The 13,499-nt window shown below is 38.5% G+C and overlaps 1 protein-coding gene across 11 annotated transcripts in view; it reads left to right on the top strand.

The window, feature by feature from the left end:
- Nucleotides 1-12,221: 12,221 nt before the first annotated feature.
- Nucleotides 12,222-13,499, top strand: part of LOC121591477 (homeobox protein extradenticle) — a 57,786-nt gene continuing 56,508 nt past the window's right edge. For 4 of the 11 annotated variants that reach the window (XM_041912006.1, XM_041912007.1, XM_041912003.1 and 1 more), the window contains exon 1: nt 12,265-12,657. The gene's annotated coding sequence lies outside the window, so the exon portion shown is untranslated. Of the gene's footprint in view, nt 12,658-13,088; nt 13,266-13,499 lie in introns of those variants that run through there. The other 7 variants (XM_041912012.1, XM_041912011.1, XM_041912009.1 and 4 more) reach the window with 5 other exon arrangements.

Raw genomic sequence — 13,499 nt, 5'->3', positions numbered from 1 at the left:
CTATTATTTTGGCCACTTCTTAAGCTGAACATTGATGTCCTTCAAATAATAATCTACTTGGGTTTGAATTGATAAAAAAATTACACATTCGCATTATTGATCAGTGTTGCATTTCTATTCAATAAAAGATAATGTAGGAGCGGTCCCGTAATATATTCATCAACTATTACGACTCAACAACATTCCCGTCATGGGTTCAAGTCTAGAATGGACCGTTTTCCCGCAGCAAGGACTGAATATTATTCGGCTACGTGTGGTACTTAATAGGTCTCGAAAGCCTCTACTTATGGACTGGCATGGAGATAACAAAGGTTTTTTAACCTCTTTTCTTTTTGGACTCGTTACAGAATGCAAATCAGTTTCCCTGTTTTATTCTATCTAATAGATTAAAGTTTTAGTTTTTGATTTTTTTTAAATCGGCCAAGATAAATGCAAATGAACCCGATAAAGTTGAATCCACTATCATTTGTTCCATGTACAGTCTATACTTTTAAACGTTTTATTCGTGCTTTCTTTCTTCAGTTTTTTAATTGGAATATGTTGATTTCGACTACTCTTACAAATCGACCGTGTATGCCAGTGCTCTCAAATATTTTAAGGATCGCGGATCGCTTGGCTTTGAAAATACATTTACCGCGGCTCATATCTATTTAGGAATAAAATTTTTTAGACTAAGCTCAAAGTTTTTGATCAAACATGTGTTTAAAATATGTGGAAACGATGCACAATATGTTTAATCAGCTTTTGTTTTTCAAAAATAAATTCTTTTGAGGACTACGTCTGTTAAAGCTTCGGACCACAGGTAGGAGTTCACTGATGTAAGCAATAAGCTATGTAACTTACTTACTTACTTATCCGGCGCTACAACCGCTTTGCGGTCTTGGCCTGCCTCAGGAGTGTCCGAAACCGCTCGCGGTCTCGCGCCTTCGTCTGCCAGTCCGTTATCCCGGCCTTAATGGCGGACGCCTCCACGCCATCTTGCCACCTCAATTTTGGCCTACCACGCCTCCTCTGCCCTTGTGGACGGCCTAAAAAGATTTTACGGGCTGGGTCATCCGTTTCCATGCGTACAACATGGCCAGCCCACTGGACCCTGGCGAGCGTTATACGCTGTACGACAGTGAGGTTGCCGTACATCTCGTATAGCTCGTCAATATAGCGGCTCTTCCATTGTCCTTCCACAAATACGGGGCCAAGTATCCTTCTGAGCATCTTCCTCTCGAACGCGGCTAAGAGGGTTTCGTAGGTACAATGTAAGCTATGTAACAACTACTTGAATTTCAGAAAATGCTCTGCTTCTGAAGAAATTGCTCCTGCTGTTAGAATTTGTGGTTTGGAATAAAAATAAGACGAACTGAGAAGATGAAATAAAAGTTAAAATTATCAAAGCGAATGTGTCGTGAACAGACCCACAAATTATGGATTTTTTTTAATTTTGAAAGAAACGAAATGCGTCAGAAAGTTTTACTTATAAGTGATTTTTTTCCTAAATTGAATATTGAAATGAAATTTAATAATTCATTGTCCACCAAGATTAATATTCTTCTATTCATCAAAAGTCCAATATTTCTTAACATCTCGTTAGAACGGCCTTGTTGGTCGTATCATTAACCGTAGAGTTGGCAACCAGATTTAGACACGTAAGTTGGCAACCGGCATACCCGGGTATTCCAGACGTTTTGATGTAAAAAATTCACGATTTTCATAGGTAAACAATGATTTCTATATTTTAATGCTGTAAGCAAGTAATGCCGACCATATATTCTCTTCTATTTCATTTATTCATTAAGTTTTTTTCATTTTTTTGATAAAAATAACGGTCTATTTGAAATTTGGAATCGCTTGATTTTGACTCGAAAATAAGCACAATACGAAAAGAGGAAGAAGAGAAACGTCATTCTCCATACAAAATGTATGGAATATCCGGGTATGCTGGTTGCCTACTTACGTGGTAAAGTTAAAAAAATCTAAATAAAATACTTACAGGCTGTTTAAAATTACAACTTATGCAACAAAAATCATAAATTAAAAGTTGGGAGGCTACGGAAAATTTCAGGTCAATAAAAGCAATGAATCAAAAGTTATTGCAGTTCGAAGCTGAAAAAATACCCGGGTATCCGGTTGCCAACTTAAAGGTTAAAACTACGTATACAGCAATTATCCGCAGTACGCGATACTCGATATACGCGGATTCGCAGTACGCGATTCCTCTAAATTTGACAGCTCCATGTTTTTTTTGCAAATATTTTAATTCTTTGAAATATTTTATGCTCTTTTTGAATTACTTTAATGTTCTTATTGCTTTTTGCATTAAATTTGTGCAAAATATACCTGTTTTATAACAAAAAACTTTTATGAAAAACTTTGTGTCGATATTTTTCAACCCTCGAACCGGTAGTGTAAACTATTTTTCCATAGGAATCCGCTATACAGGTGGTCCCCGAGATACACGGTACCTCTTATACGCGGGTTCGGAGATACACGGTTTTCTATATTTGACAATTATTTCAGCAAATTGTACTGATTTGACACATCAATTGTAAATTGCAAAATAATTTCCGTTTTGATCGAATGTGAAGAACTATTTCAAAAGGTTTTTAAGTATTATATTCAATCAGACTCATATCAAATAATTCATACAGTAAAACCGCCCCCTACTTGCAAAATTAAACAAATATTAGTGATATTTTGGCTGGAAATCACGAGATTCGACTTACGCGGAAATTCGAGATACGCGGTATTTTGCGGCCGTTTTCGGTCCCCATGAACCGTGTATCTCGAGGACCGCCTGTACGCGAAAACTCGAGATACGCTATTGCGCTCGGTCCTGTACGATAGCGTATATCGGATAATGACTGTAAATGAAATACCCCGTCAAATCCCAAATAACCAAATCGTCCTTAACCCACTGTAAAACCACTTCAAACCCACGTGGGTTTGTGGTGGTTGATTCAGTCGTTAACCCACCAAATTTTAGAACAATCGAAGCTGCCACCCATGTAACCAAGATACGTCCCGAGCCGCAATGATGGGTGATTTTTGACAGCTTTACGGTGACATCCCCCGAAATGCTATTTCGCGGGGGAACTCAGTGGTACTCAAATTGAAGCCATCTTGGGCGCTCAATTTCCATCATGGCTGCCGCTAGTTCAAAAAAACGACAGTTGGTATAAAAAAATGCTCTAGCCAAGGTGGAATGTATAATGCCCTACGGACAAAGAGCGGGTAATTTTTATCATGGTGTGCGTAAAAACCTAGAGTTAAGCCGATGGAAGATTTTCTAGGCTTAAAAAAGGGGGCGGGAACGGGTACCACGGTTCTCTCCCGCTCCCATGTAAAATACACGGTGCGCTCTCTCAATGCTCGCGCCCATACGCGAGCATCCTTTCGTGTGCTTGTGTTAGTTTCTTCCCAAATAGCCAGCTCGTACTTTATAGCTGATTTAGGGCTGTTTAACGAAAAATCGTTCCGATGTCGTACTTTGTGGCTGATTAAGAGATAGACCCCAAATAGTCAGCTCGTACTTTATAGCTGATTTAAAGCTGTTTAACGAAAAATCGGTCCGATGTCGTACTTTGTGGCTGATTAAGAGATAGACGGTACTTTGCGGAACTATGGAGCTTTTTAACAGGCACATGGTACTCTTTGGAACTTTGCGGCTGATTAGCACTATATGTAGGGTTCATGATGGAACTTGAAGGCTTGTTAAGAAAGGGTGCTGAACTTGGTGGAACTTTATAGCTTTTTAATGCATGACATCGGTTCAAGGTGGCTCTTGTCAAAGTGTCAAAGACAAACGCCGGCAATAATCTCATTGCTGCTGCACAAGTTAGATTCGTTAAATGAAGAATGAATATTGAGTGAAGTGATTGTGAATTATCAGTAAATTGTGTAAAATTTTGTGTAATTCATCAATACAAAAGATTAAAAAATATACATATGTGTTTAAACGAAACAAATCTTGTTGTTTATTTCATCGATGACGCTTGCTTGAAAGTAAAACACAAAGAAAAATAATCCCTGGCATCGTGGCATAAGGAAGCTGCTTAGGCGCTGTTTGAAAGACCCACATAGAACTTTGATGCTGTTTATCTACTGCAAAAGGCGAATTAGAGCAGCGATCTTTAGCGTGCCAAAATGAGCTGCTTAAGCAATTCTGGCTATTTGGGACGGTACTTTGCGGAACTATGGAGCTTTTTAACAGGCACATGGTACTCTTTGGAACTTTAAGGCTTGTTAAGAGTGTGTATCGAACTTGGTGGAACTTCATAGCTTTATAATGCATGGCATCGGTACAAGGTGGATCTTGTCAAAGTGTCAAAGAGAGACGCCGTCAATCATCTCATTGCTGCTGTACAAGTTAGATAAGTTAATTAAAGAAGGAATATTGAGTGAAGTGATTGTGAATTATCAGTAAATTGTGTAAAATTTTGTGTAATTCACCAATACAAAGGATTTAAAAATATACACATGTGTTTAAACGAAACAAATCTTGTTGTTTATTTCATCGATGACGCTTGCTTGAAAATAAAACACAAAGAAAAATAATCCCTGGCATCGTGGCATAAGGAAGCTGCTTAGGCGCTGTTTGAAAGACCCACATAGAACTTTGATGCTGTTTATCTACTGCAAAAGGCGAATTAGAGCAGCGATCTTTAGCGTGCCAAAATGAGCTGCTTAAGCAATTCTGGCTATTTGGGTTTCGTGTTGCGCTGTGTGCGTTTCTTTCGTTCAGCGATCGCTTACACTCGCTGCGTATTTTTTTGTTATCTAAAGCTAAACAAAAAAGTAAACACGCGTAGATTTTTTTCATCACTTTATTGAAACATTTACATTTTAACTTTACACGATTTCACAAATTTACGTAAGTTGATACACAATATTTGACTAAAATAAAATTGATCGCTCCATCGATGCAAACGTTCCCTACCCGCAAATTTCCGTTAAATGCCTTCTAATCGCCTTGTAATCGCCGGCGAATTGAAGGCGATCAGCAGTGCATTTAGCAGTAATTAAATGCCTTTGAAATATGTCAATGAAAAATTTCGCTTTTAATTTGAAATTTGAAATTGCAACTGTCAAAAGAAAACCTTACAAGCGTCTTCAGCACTGCACTGTTGTAGTGTTCCCAGATATGAGCGTGAGATTCGATAGCACGATTTACGTGTTATGTTCTCTTGCGTTAAGCTCTGAGCTATTTCACTTTATTAAAGATGGTCTACATTATTCGGTTGTTAAAGACCAACTCATTGAAAGGTGATAATATATCAAACTCATTTCGATAACTAAAATAAAAGGAAAAATGAGATACATATTTCTCCCATCCTGATAATGAACGGTGAACAAAGTGTAATTATTATGTTTTTTTAAAAAGGTATTATTTTAATTTCGCTTCACATAAATTTTGTTTAAAGTAATTATAGTAAGAAAAAAATAATTTAAAAAGAAATAAACGCAGAAAAAAGATCATAAAAATCAGGATTTGAACACACGCTTTCTCGGTTCGGAACTAAAAGCGTTATCACTGCTCTATTTGGCAGTTACATTGGTACAGGTGCAAATTCAGTATATAAACAAGCTAAGATGGCGGCAAGCTATCTGTTCTGCTTGAATCAAAAAGTTGAAAGATTTCGAAGAGAACCCGTTACAGCCGTGAAAGTTTCGGTTGAAATCTTTATTCGCCTTCTAAGGCGACTAAGGCCTTAAATGCCTTCTGAATGCCTTCAAAGCCGTTTAATGCTGGTAGGGTTAAAATGGCCGAATATCTGCGTAGATCCTTTTGTACACGTTGATTACTGTAAAAAAGGTACGAAATGAAGATGCGCGATGTACATAACATGCATTACGAATCATTCGCGCAGCTTCATTTGAATTCGCACAACACTTGAACACTTGAACACTTTACAAAATCATAACATCAATCGTCCAGGACTTAGGCTGACGCACGTGCGGCCGCTCGCTGCCGATCCTTGAGCTGTACTGACGATTTAGTGTGGTAGCAAGAACGAGAGCACACAGAGGAACTTTCGGTGCAGCAGTGCAAGCGAGACACCGACATCAGCACAGCGCTGTGAGCAGATCAAACTGAGCGAGCTGGCCGAAAATGAACGCACACATTTCAACATGTGTAACTGTGTTAGTGCCAAAACTGTGTCGAAACCAAAACGCGCTCTCGCCTCCGTGTATTTCACACAAATTCTCCGCTTAACTCTAGGTTTTTACACACACCATGATAAAATATCCCGCTCGTTGTTTGAAGGGTGAGGTGTAGTTATAGCGCTTTTGGCGATCCCCCCCTGGGCTCCGATTTTGACAGATGGTTTTCCGCTTGTATATGTATTGATGGATTGTTTCCCTACCCGCAAATTTCCGTTAAATGCCTTCTAATCGCCTTATAATCGCCGGCTAATTGAAGGCGATCAGCAGTGCATTTAGCAGTAATTAAATGCCTTTGAAATATGTCATTGAAAAATTTCGCTTTTAATTTGAAATTTGAAATTGCAACTGTCAAAAGAAAACCTTACAAGCGTCTTCGGCACTGCGCTGTTGTAGTGTTCCCAGATATGTGCGTGAGATTCGATAGCACGATTTACGTGTTATGTTCTCTTGCGTTAAGCTCTGAGCTATTTCACTTTATTAAATATGGTCTGCATTATTCGGTTGTTAAAGACCAACCCGTTGAAAGGTATTAATATATCAAACTTATTTCGATAACTCTAGTAAAAGGAGAAATGAGATACATTTTTCTCCCATCCTAATTATGAAGGGTAAACATAGTCATTATTATGTTTTTTAAAAAGGTGTTTTTAAAATTTCGCTTCACATAAATTTGATTTGTTCTAATTATAGCAAGAAAATATTAATTTAAAAAGAAATAAACACAGAAAAAAGATAATAAAAATTAGGATTTGAACACACGTTTTCTCGGTTCGGAACTAAAAGCGTTGTCACTACTCTAGTTGGCAGTTACATCCAAAATAGCCAGAATTGCTTAAGCAGCTCATTTTGGCACGCTAAAGATCGCTGCTCTAATTCGCCTTTTGCAGTAGATAAACAGCATCAAAGTTCTATGTGGGTCTTTCAAACAGCGCCTAAGCAGCTTCCTTATGCCACGATGCCAGGGATTATTTTTCTTTGTGTTTTATTTTCAAGCAAGCGTCATCGATGAAATAAACAACAAGATTTGTTTCGTTTAAACACATGTGTATATTTTTAAATCCTTTGTATTGGTGAATTACACAAAATTTTACACAATTTACTGATAATTCACAATCACTTCACTCAATATTCATTCTTCAATTAACGAATCTAACTTGTGCAGCAGCAATGAGATTATTGCCGGCGTCCGTCTTTGACACTTTGACAAGAGCCACCTTGTACCGATGTCATGCATTAAAAAGCTATGAAGTTCCACCAAGTTCAGTACCCTTTCTTAACAAGCCTTCAAGTTCCACCATGAACCCTACACAAAGTGCTAATCAGCCGCAAAGTTCCAAAGAGTACCATGTGCCTGTTAAAAAGCTCCATAGTTCCGCAAAGTACCGTCTGTCTCTTAATCAGCCACAAAGTACGACATCGGAACAATTTTTCGTTAAACAGCCCTAAATCAGCTATAAAGTACGAGCTGGCTATTTGGGTATTAGTGAGGGTGCAAAACCAGTATTTAAACAAGCTAAGATGGCGGCAAGTTATCTGTTCTCGTTGAATCAAAAAGTTGAAAGATTTCGAAGAGATCCCGTTTCAGCCGTGAAAGTTTCGGTTGAAATCTTTATTCGCCTTCTAAAGCGACTAAGGCCTTAAATGCCTTCTGAATGCCTTCAAAGCCGTTTAATGCTGGTAGGGTAGGCTACCGTACACTGCAATTGAATTCCTTTTTGCTTGTAATATGTTAGCTGCTCACTGGAACAATATTCTCGGCCCTGATCTACGGTTATTTTGCTTATTTTTCTCTCGAAGTGAGCTGTTGCCATTGCTTCATACTCTTTGAATCGCTCAAATACCTCAGACTTTCTTTTAATTGGATATACTACCGCAAAGTGCGTGAAATCATCTACGAAGCTAACAAAATATTTGGATCCGTTCCATGCAACAGGATCAATAGGACCACACACATCTGAATGTATCCTCTCTAGTGGGCGCGTGGCTCGTACTCGGTTGCCATCAAACGGTTCTCTACAAAGTTTCCCGAGAACGCACGTGTCACAAAAACCAACCTGCTTAGGCTTTGGATCTAAACCAACTGCCATATTATGCCGCACTAAAGTGTCCATAGAGTGTTGACTTGCATGTCCAAGACGACGGTGCCATAGTGTACTCACCTCAGATGTACACATACTTGCAGATGATCCAGTCGTCTCCAGCTCTAGTTGCAACTCGTAAAGGTTTCGCCGCATATGAGCTACAGCAATCACTTCCCAAGCGCCACAGATTAAGCTTAAACGACTGGAAAATTGAATATCCATATAAAAAAATGAAAGCTCCACAGCTTCATTGGTTTGATCAATAGATGGCGTATTACAACTCATCATTATATTGCTATCCTGTTCTTGCAATGTGTTTCGACAAGTTTCATCTTATCATGACCTATATAGCCTTATAAATTTCTGAGCAAAAATCTATGTGAATGGTCGTGTGGTCAGATACGTGGGTATCAACACCAACGACCATAACTCAATTCTCACTTGCTTCAGTACTGGTGATTTCCGTTGGAGTTTAGTAATTAAACAATTGTATCGCCGTTCTAGTTCTAGCGATGCATAACTTCAATGCGAAACCATACAACAGTACAGAGGAAATGAGAAAGCTCTCCTCCAAGCGATGAAGCTCAACTGGTTGGGGTATCCCACCAACAGAGAGCGCCACCAGCTTTTTTGCTATTTTTAGAATGAATGAGTCGTTTGCCGTCTGCTAAACGAAGTCTTTCTATATTCCGTTTAGGTAGAGAACTTGAGTCGTTTAGAAGCCGTTTAGTGGTCGTTTAGTGGATTTGTGGCACTTGGGTTCCTTCTTGTGTTTCATTATAGCCTTCTCACAGCCATTTTCGCGAGTGAAGAGAACATCAATTCCAGCTTCCGACATTTTCTTGACAGAAAGTAGGTTACTTCTCAACTCCGGTAGGTAAATTACGTTCTTGATTTCCACCGTAACGCCTTCATTGGTTTTTCCTGTAACGCTACCTTCGTATTCGCCTACCAAAGTTACACAGTCTTTGGCAACGTCCACGACGAACGGTTCGTTAAGTTTCCTTATATTCTTCAAATATTTTCTGTTGTTGATCAAGTGGTCACTGCATCCAGAATCAACGATGAAAGAGTCTACTGCGAGCTCTTTTTCTCCGATTTGAAGCTGCGATTTCACCATAAAACTCACAGTTTTCTCTGCCAAGACAGAGTTGGCGTTTCTGTCTTGCATTTTGGATCGACAATCCTTTTGCATGTAGCCTACTTTTCCGCAACGATGACATTTCCCTTTGAACTTTTTCTTCTGAAAACTTCCACCGACAAAAGCTGTTGATTTTTCTTCGCCACAGTAGTCTGCTCGATCTGTTCTCTTTGCTTCTTCACCAAACAACCGATGTTTCACAATTTCTAGGGAGAGATCTTTATCGTCCATGTTTTCTAGAGCTGTCACTAATGGATCGTAACTGCTCGGCAACGTTATGAAGAGTTGAGAGACCAAATCGCTTGTTTCCATTTTTGCACCTGCAGTTTTCAACTGACGCACCAGGTCGTCGAATTCGGCAAGATGGTTTCGCATTGACGATCCTTCCTTCATACGTAACGTGGCCAACCGTTTGCGCAAGATCGTCTGACTTACCCCCGACTTCTTCGCAAAAGTGTCTTCAAGGGCTTTCCACATTTCCTTGGCTGTTCCCTTTTCTTCGACTATGGCTAGACAATCGTCTCCAACAAATCCAACCAGTAAGGATTTTGCCTTCCGGTCCATTCGCAAAAACTTGTTCCGCGGTTCTCCGACCGCCTCAGGCACGTCTTCTTCGAGCGCCTCCCAAACTTCCGAAGCTTCCAAGAACAAACGAACTCGAAAACGCCATTTTCCGTAGTTCGTTCCATTCAGCTGGGGAATGCCAGCACCTTCCTTTACTGAGGAGCCCATAACCTAAAGGAACTCTGTTCTTTGAAATACTTTAGAAGTTTTTTATTTTAACAAGTTTCTCTTTTATGCGACCGTTCTCGTCAATGGTTGATTTGCGACTGACTAAATGAATCGATCGTTCCTACACATATTAAAGTCTACTTCGATTACACGGCTACTTCGTTTACAAAACTCAATCCAATCAATCCATTTAGGCCCGTGTCTGTGCTCCATCGCATGCGATTTTATAGCACGTGCTGTCAAACGCTTTTTCGTATAATATTGCGATTATTTGGATGATTTTAATAATATAACGATTATGAAAAATTAAGTTGAGATTGTTCCTACAAAACACCACACATTTAGTTTGACAGATAAAATCGGATGCGGCGTCCGACGAAATCAAAATTTTTTGATTTCGTCGTACGACGAAATCGCACGTCCGACGTTATCTGTCATATCCCATATAAAATTTTAACAGGCCTTCCGATAAAATCGCATCCGATGGAGCACAGACACGGGCCTTAATGTAGAAAAAAACTGGGCGTGAAACAATTAAAAATTTGGAAGTTATTAAAAAACGAGTTGTCTTTTACAAAAACAAAATTTCAAATGAGCATGCTTTTGAGTATTTAACACAAAATTTTCAATTTCAAAAAAAATAAATAATAATTTTCATTTCAATTGCAGGCGGTCCCCGAAATACACGGTTAATGGTGACCGAAAACGGTCGCAAACAACCGCTTATTTCGAATTTATGCGGATAAGTCAAGTCTTGTGATTTCTTGCCAAAAAATTAAATACTTTGATATTTGGTTTTAGGGGGTGGTTTTAGTCTATTGCATTATACATTTTTCAGCTGGCGGAATTCCGGTCCGTGTATTTTCGGCCTAAGAGGTACCGTGTATTTCGGGGACTACCTGTATATGTTACCTCTAATCACTGCTTAGCACGGGAACAAGCTTTAATATCACTTAGGCTGCGCTCTGGCACCAATCGAACACGACATCCGACTCGAACAAGCCCATATAATCATATGGAGGTGCACTGTCAGACACAAACAAACAAACAAGACAAACATGTCAAATCACATACATTTTTCATGTTCGATGTCGTGTTCGATTGGTGCTAGAGCGTTTGTCTTGTTTGTTTGTTTGTGTCTGACAGTGCACCTCCATATGATTATATGGGCTTGTTCAAGTCGGATGTCGTGTTCGATTGGTGCCAGAGCGCAGCCTTAGGCCCGGGTCTATGAAAATGTTGCGGGAACATTTGTTGCCAAAACCAAGGACCGTAAAGATATCAAGTCAAGTTATAATCCCGTTTTGACAGCTAGGTGGAAGAAGAATCGACGAAGAAAACTGACAGTTAGTTTTCCGCGTTTGGCGAACGCTTCAAGTTCTCGAAGGAAAATTTCCATTTTAAATCACGGGCTGTGTTCTAATAAACTAAAATATTCACCCCAGTTGATTTCCACCAAATATTGACCATGCAAAACGTAAACAATCCATCAATACATATGCAAGCGGTAAACCATCTGTCAAAATCGGAGCCCAGGGGGGGGGGGATCGCCAAAAGCGCTATAACTACACCTCATTATACATTCCACCTTGGCCAAAACGTATGGACGAACTGTCAAACTCATGTTGCGGGAACATTTTTGTTGCAAGAGAAACAAATCGATTTATTTCATGTTTATTTGTTGCATGAACATTTTTGGACTTCAACTTAATTTTAAAATGTGTGTGTGTGTTTTTTCAATTAATTTGTGCACAGTTTTTTAAATAAAAAGGAAAACCCATAAATGTTACCATTGAACAAATGTTGCCGCAACATGTTCATAGACCCAGGCCTTAGTAATTCCAACCATCCCTGCATTTTGCAGCCGCACCTCTTTCCATAATGTAGTTACACACACTGATGTATGATTGGTTATCTTAAGATTGGCTGAACACAAAATTATTATTACATCCTTATATTACTCTAAACACTTACAAGAATGTATAACTCCTTCTTTATTATTTTTTGTCTTTCCCATTCCAAGAATATAAGCAGTGCATACTATACTAAATCATATACTTAATCGGAATATCTCCATTACATCAAGTTTATGATATTTTTTCCAGGCATGAACTTTTCATAACTTAGAGTGTCCATGGAAATGTTTGTATGGAACTTGGAACTTGGAACTATGGAACTTTAGGAAGATACGTTCTTGAGTTCATAGTATAAGTGTGAAGAATACAAACGGGTCAAGTTTCACAACTACATACACGAGTTCTGTTCTCACAAACACAACAGCAAACGTCATCTATAGATGATGAGGGTATACGTTTGTAGAATGAGTAGTATGCGTGTAGCATTTCGTTAGAAAGCTTCGGTGTGTGCAGTTGTGATGTTCGATAGCTGAAAAGAATTAGGTGTCTATTTATGTGTAAAATTTGTTTGTGAATTCCAGTGTGTTAAAAACATTATTCTGATATGTCGTTAAACAACGTTTATGTCTGTAAACTGTAAACTGCAATCGAACGATACGCGATAAGGAACAGGTGTTGGTTGTAAAAGGTAAAGTAAAATAAAGCGACGCCATCTTTAACATAGAAAGCCGGAGTGTGCGTTTAACACGGAATAAAGGAGCCAACGAATCGGCACTTGAAACAAATCTAGAGGATGAGTTTATGGAAAAAAGCATAGCAAAAAATTAAAAAAAAAAGTTTTGATTGCATCTGAATTACTTTGCTGATATTCGTAAATTCGTTTGATTAAGTTTGAAAAATAAGGGAAGTTTACGGATTTGTTATTCGAGGCGCATTGTAAACGTGTTGAATGAAAATATATATCAAGTAAGCTAAAGAATCCGAGTTGTAGCTTAGTATGTTTGCTGTTTGGTGGATTTGTTTGTGGAAAAGATAGTGTTGGAATAAAACGAGTGCGAGTGTAAAAATTGATTCTTGTATAACATAAATTTTCAGTTCTACGTCCTATGTGGTTATGTTGATTGGCCTAAAAATGCCATTGTTTCAATAATATTCGAAATCGAGCATCGTGCTAGAATATTACGGCGCTTGTCTGCCTGACCAGGAAGATTGAAAAGAAAATAAGTACAATCATAAATTGACTCTTAATTCTTACGACATTTTCACCATCGTGCACGAATTTTGGTTTCCTTAAAGGTTTGTCTATTACAAGCTTTAACTTTTATTTCTTTATCATCGACCTAAAGCGTGTGGAATATTTTCTGCTATATAAATTAGTACTATACACAAATAATTATATGTTCAATATAAACAAAAGTGATAAATGATCATGTATTAAAGACGTATGAAGACAATAGACTCAAAATCTGTAAACAACAACAAATATACGTATGTGTATCTAAAATTAACGCGCTATCGAGCGTTTGGATG

This window comes from Anopheles merus, chromosome 2L (genome assembly GCF_017562075.2).
Source record: "Anopheles merus strain MAF chromosome 2L, AmerM5.1, whole genome shotgun sequence".
In the NCBI taxonomy this organism is placed as follows: Eukaryota; Metazoa; Arthropoda; class Insecta; order Diptera; family Culicidae; genus Anopheles; species Anopheles merus.
Note: the sequence above shows the minus strand (reverse complement) of the source record. Positions and strands in the feature narration are given on the sequence as shown.